This window comes from Cupressus sempervirens, chromosome 9, assembly GCF_028749045.1.
Source record: "Cupressus sempervirens isolate cs-2001-9-10 chromosome 9, ASM2874904v1, whole genome shotgun sequence".
Classification (NCBI taxonomy): Eukaryota; Viridiplantae; Streptophyta; class Pinopsida; order Cupressales; family Cupressaceae; genus Cupressus; species Cupressus sempervirens.
This window is the reverse complement of record NC_143126.1, coordinates 259,758,467-259,765,118: the sequence shown is the minus strand read 5'-3', so window position 1 is coordinate 259,765,118 and position 6,652 is coordinate 259,758,467.

The window sequence follows — 6,652 nt, the reverse complement described above, 5'->3', positions numbered from 1 at the left end:
TCTCTTTTGGCGACCACAGTTCCTTCTACTTCTCCTCTATCAGGACCTTGTATTTCTCTTCTCAGTGTTTCTCAGTATTCTCCTCCTACTATGGCATATTGGGTTGCTTTAACTAGGATCTTAGCACCTATGATTGAGGTTCCCCCATCTTCTTTGGTCACCTCTTTAAGTGGGACAATATCCCTTTGTGTGGTGGTGCCCTCTGTCCCTTCCCCCATGGTTGAGGGTGTCTTTGCTAAGGTCTCTCTTGTGTTGGCGATAGATGAGAAGTAGCCTATCACAATCATTGTTGATAGTTTGGTAGCTATTATGGTTGCAAACTTTAGGTGGCCTAGTCTAGGGAATAATTACCTTGAGTAGAAGATGATTTCTTAATGTGGTATTTTCTCTATCTCTATGTTCATTTCCATTATGTTGAAAGTAGAGATAGAGGAAGAAATAGACCATAATTCCTTTATTTTCTCCACTTATGGTGTGATATGTCAATTTAGGGGTTTTTTTCCTAGCGTCATGAAGTTGCATGTTTGGATCTCATATAATTGGGAGCCCCTGCTTACTAGTATTATGCACATTTACCCTATGGACAAGGGGATTTTTTGCTAAATTTGAGACTGCTCTGTACCAAAGAAAAAAAATGTTGTACAATCATTTCTTCAGTTGGGAGGATATATTTTTGCTTAAGGTTAAACCTTGGCATTCTTATTTCAACCCTTCTTCTAAAATGTTCAATAAGATTCAAATTTGGGTTTGTCCACCTTATCTCCTTCATCTATCGATTCTTAAAGGAAGTGGGAAATGGTCTTGGGAATATTTTGATGGTGATGAATCTTCTAATATTCTTCATTCCATTTTTTCTTGTATCCTAGTTGATGTTGATGTTTCTAAGGGGCTACTTGTGGAGATCTTGATTGAATCTTCTAAAGAGTAGATTGATTTAAATTTTGGACTATGAAGGGGACCCCTTCAAGTGTAGAAGATGTTTTAAAACTGGACATGTAGCAGCACATTGTGGATTAGAGGAAAATAAATTATCTTCATGGTGGAAAGATAGTTATGTTTAACATTATACGATTAAGAAGAAATCTAATAACCAAAGGAGTTTCTCCTAGGTGGTTGTGGAGGATCATCTATGTTGTGCACCTTCTTCTCAAGCAGTTCCAATTACTAATGATGGGATTGTTGAGGCCCTTGTTCCTTGGATTTTTTCTTCTTAGGTTGATATGTTCAATAGTAGTGTGGCTTTGGAGGCTAGTTTGCAATCTCATGCCCCTCTCCTAGTGTCTACATCTTCCAATGGTGCTTTGACAGTAAATTTTGGTAGTGCCCCTGGTGTTTCTTTTGAGTCGGTGGGTGCTGTTGGCTTTCTTTCTTAAGTTGGGTAAGTTCTAACATTGTGTTCATTAGATTGGTAAGAGGTTTCTACTAATGTGAGAGAGAGCTAGATAATTGTAAAAGGAAATAAATAGAAGACATATATGCCCTCTTTTGACATGACAAGGGTGGTGCTCAAGAAATATCTCAATGATTCCTTGTTATGAGTGTTTGGGTTGGAGTTCCTCTAGTCTTTTCTTTGTTCTTTGGGCTACTTGTTGGTTTTTATGAAAGCGCTTGTTTCAAGTTGTGGGAGTCTACTAGTAAAACTCATATTGTGGTCAGTGTTGTTTTTTTCTTATTTTGTTGAGCTTTATTGTGTTGAGATTATGTGTGTTGCACACATTGCATAATATTATTTATATTGTATTATCTTATTTTATTATATAATGTTGTACCTAGGAGCACCCAGATGGGCGTGCAACATATAGAGGGTCTCATGGAATATCACTAATGAGTTGTATTAAACCATTGTAATGATATTTGATGTAGTTATTTAATATTGGAGAAACTAAATGAAATTTCCAATATTAAATGTAGGTCAATGGGGGTTTGGAGGCACGTGGTTTATGTAATATCACTTAGTGATTTTGTGGTAACTTTCTAGTATAAAATAAACCATAAGGGTGATGGTTGATGTGAGAAAGAGCAAGACATGAAAAGATAGGTTACCCAATGGACCATTTGTGGAGGTTGGAAATGTGGCATGGGATGTGTGGATTTATGTGTATTTACATAGATTGTTTGGTTGTGGCTATGATTTTGAAGGATTCCATGGTTGTAGTGCAAAGGTATTTTGGTGAATAATATATCTTGATGGATGCTTTGGAGGTTGGGTTTTTTCCTCAATGAGGATTTTCTAAGGTATATCTTATGTCACATTTTATGGATATGTTATCTATCCTCTTGCATGTGGATTTTAAGTGTTTATTTAATTCAAATATATTATGGATTGTGTGGAAATGGTACTATTTGTTGTTTCAAGTTTCCTAACAAGTGATATGAGAGCTATGGTTTTGTTTTTGTAGCCTTAGATTGAATCCATTGCAATGCATAAAAGAATAAAAGAAATGGCAAGATATATGAGTTTTGTAAGTTTTTTATTACAGATCTAAGGGTTCTAGGTTTGTTGTTATATGGGTTGTTGGCAAGTTTTGGGCATGTGAAATTATTGGTCAAAAAGGTTTTTTGGATGTTTCATTTAAATAAGGGTTTTAGGGGGCAGTTTCCAGAAATGACCTCTTAGGCAAAAACAGACCTCACCATTAGATCCAAGTTAGTCTTTCCATAAATTTTGATATATAATTTGCCTTAATTTGGCCATGTTGAGAGAAAATGCAAACCTTTTTTAAATCGCTGACCATGACGGTTGTCAAATTTAATCTCATCAGAATTTTTATCACAACAAAAAAGTGGCTTACATTAACAAATAGGTTGTCTTGTTAAAACACTCATAACTTTCACTTGGAATGTCAAATTTTTAACTTCTTATAGTTGTTGGAAAGCTAGTTCAAGGCATTACATTTTAGTACAAGTTCGATTTTGTGATTTTGACATTTTGTCATGTTTTGTGAGCACAAAAGTCATATTTTTATTTGTAGCATAGTTTTTGGAATAACTTAGGCATACAAATTTGGATTTTGGACTTTGAGTAATCAACAGAAAGCTCTTAGAGAGCCCTACACATTGGTGCAAGTTTTGACATGGTTTATTTGGTGATATATTGATCTCAATAATTTATGATTTATAGTGACTATGATAACATTGTGAGCTTATGACATGGTGCATGTTTAGAGGTTTGGAGTTTGATGTCATTGTATAATTAAAACATATTTCAGATTGGCCTCATGATAATATGGTTATCAGTGTTTGCTTTGAATATAGAGGATGACTTGTTTGGTCTACAAGTTGTAAGCAGTCTATACTTATAGATTGCATTTATGGGTTATCTTTTCCTATTGGTCTTTAATTATTGATGCATATTTAGATTATTGGATTGGATTTGCATTTTTTATGCTCTTACTCGCCTAATTTGTTAATTTCTCTTCATGTAGAGGGGATGGGATGTTGTTACCAAGTATAGTCATAGTGGAGGATCATAGTTGACTATTTTATGCTAATAGGTATGACTCTTTGAGAGTTAGATGTTTGGTTCATGGATGTGATCACAATGTCATGGATTTTGGCATGACATGATTGGATATGTAGGTGTTTCAATGATGTTCATTAGTTTGGACTCCTGATTTGGTTATGGTAGTACATCTTATTGGTTAAGGGTCATAATTATTTGATTTTTTTAAGAGCTCATAATGTGCACTTGAAGTTCTTTGATGATTTGATTCCTTGATTGATTATCATGGTTAGAGGATGGTTTTCATCATGGTATCATGGATATCTTGGATACACGGTTCAGTGGAAGCCTATGATAGTGATGATGTGGCTATGTAGGATTGGTTCTTGGTTTGGTTTGTATCTTTTTGGTTTGAAGACTTTGGTTTCACTTGGTACTAACAGTTTGGTTATGTGTACATAGACCTTGGTTTCACTTGGTACTAACAATTTGGTTGTGTATACATAGACCTAGAGGATATTCATGTAGGAGATGGTTGTTATAATGTCATGGGTCACTCAATATCATAGTTGAGTGTGAGTTATTAGCATTGATATATTTATTGAATGTTTACAAATGTTGGAGGATGTCTTAGATCCTATTGCTACAGAAGTATCTTTAGCATTTGCATAGTGCACTTATTGGTGGTGGTTATCTTCATGGTATGTGGAGATGGTTGCATCTTGAGGACTCACAGAGTTCTGGGTAGAGATATGGTTTATGTTTTCATTTGGCATATTATCTTTGGTATGAGGATAGTTTCATTATTATGTCATGGTATACTCTTGATATGTGTTTAGAGTTTTGACATGTTATGGTATGTTCATATGGAGCATGTTGTCTTTTTTGGTTGAGATGGTTAGATCATGTTGTAATGTTTATGTTCTTGAGGCCATGGTTGGAACTTTGACATTGATCTTGGTTTAGTTGTTTGATAACTGAGACAGGGGGTAAATTAGTTGTCCTCAATTACCTACAAGCCCTATCAGACTTTTCAATACACTTATAACAACTTTAACTTGTTAATAATCAACTCCATAAACATTGTAAACTTAATCAATCTCATGTATCAAATAGATTTCACTTCCTATATCGAGTCTCAAGTTCATTAACTAAATTGCAACAATGTAATAGTTTCAATAGTAAACAAGAAATTGCAACCTAACATTCATGAATACATTAGCACCATGATTTTTAATGTGCAAACCCGATTAGGGTAAAAACCACCCGGTACTAGTCCCAAAATATTTTCACTCTTCTAAAGTGAGCTCGGTTGAGAGCCAACCATGTTAAAGGTTACAAGCACACTGTTAGGTGTGACCTTGTTAGGGGATTTTCACCAAAGATCATCTAGACCTTAATATTCTTCAATAAGTGGCATGTCTAAAGGACTTACAAACATTCAATGAAATGTCACCATACAAATGGATTTACAAATTAAGACTATCAAGTCCACTCAGTTAAGAAATTTTCTACTACAATGGTTTGAAAGTAACAGTCAAATGATTTGTGAGAAATAGAAACTCACTTTGGTTTATTAGATCTCCATTTTGATCAATATACCTGCTCACTAACTAGCCATCACATCAATTCTTCATTCCTCCTCAACGTTGCACTCTGATATGCTTGGTATAATCTTCTTCAACACTTCACATCAACTTGGCTATCACTTGCATAACAACTAGACTAGTAGTGAATTCCTTCTCGTTTATCTCTTATATAGATAGATTTTTGCTGCTTCAACTCCTCCATAGATTTTTGTCGCTTCGTCTCCTCCATAGATTTTTCTACTTAATCACAATCATTGATTAATCTTTTCCAGCTTAGATTCATTGAATCTAGACATGCTTTCACCTTGAACTTCAAACTTCTCCTTGAGTTACCAAACACGCTTCAAACCTCCATCAACATATCTTCTCTTAATTATTCTAGTCATTGATCTTGCTAACAAACTTTATCCTTAATTATCTTAGAAACCTCTCAAATAATCTAGATCTTTGCATATGTTGGCATTAAACTCAATCTTTCACAAATTGTTGTCTTTACCAAATTGTGTTTTTCCTCTACCGACCACCTCCATCCTCCATTAATACTACGCTCAATTATTAGACTTGCTTGGTTATCTCTGCACTTACTTAACCTTGCATCTTCTTCATTTAATCATCTCTAGCTCGATGTAACTTTGGCTCTTCATCTTTTCACTTGCCAACTTCATTCCTTCTTTTACCAACCAAACTAACTTGCTTCTACATATTCTCAACACGTATGAAATTGTGTAAAAAAATCAAACCAACATTATATTGTCATAGGTTGAATCATCAATTGCCCAATTAATATCACATATTCAACATCGCTTCTTCAACATCTCATCATACTTTGTCTTCCATTTGTTTATCCAACATCACATCCTTCAAATATTTGCAACTTACATGAGCTAGTGTTGTCAAACAAGTGGACAATAATGGCAATATAACAACTAATATAGCTTTTCTACACATACATTATAGCTCATTGTTTCTCTCAGGTGCATTTTGTTTATGTTTATCTTTCATTGATATGGATCTTGAGCAATGGTACATGAGTTAGTTCTTAAGGGTTCATTCAAGGGATGGTTTAGCATTGTTATCTCCTTGTGCATATGTTGTTATGCTTGTTGAGTTTGGAAGATAGTTTCATAATAAGCGTATTCCTTGGATTAGGAATGATTATTCCTTAATTTATGAATGGTTTATGAATTTGATCTTCTTCTAGGAGGCTTACATCCATGATTACTTATATGGTATAATTTGGGTATTGTTGTGGCTTATTGGTTTGGATTTTATGGAGATCTTACTTGGCATAGTTTACATTTAGAGGTGTGTGTATGACATGATACCACTTGTTAAAGTGGGGTTGTCGTTGCACCAAAAGACTGATCTGTTAATGTTCGATACAACCACTCAACTTATAGTACACAGGAGGCGATTAAGCCCTTGTCATGAATCCCGAGGGGAGCACTGAACAAATTTCTAACAAAACTTCCATCATGAAATTCAATATGGATGATCGTATTGGCTAACTACACACTTCATCAAGACACTAGGCTTTGGATTTCCTTATGGCTAGTTGAGATCATTTAGAACATTTGAGGCTAATATATAAACCTCATTAATAGTCATTTGGAAAGGAGGG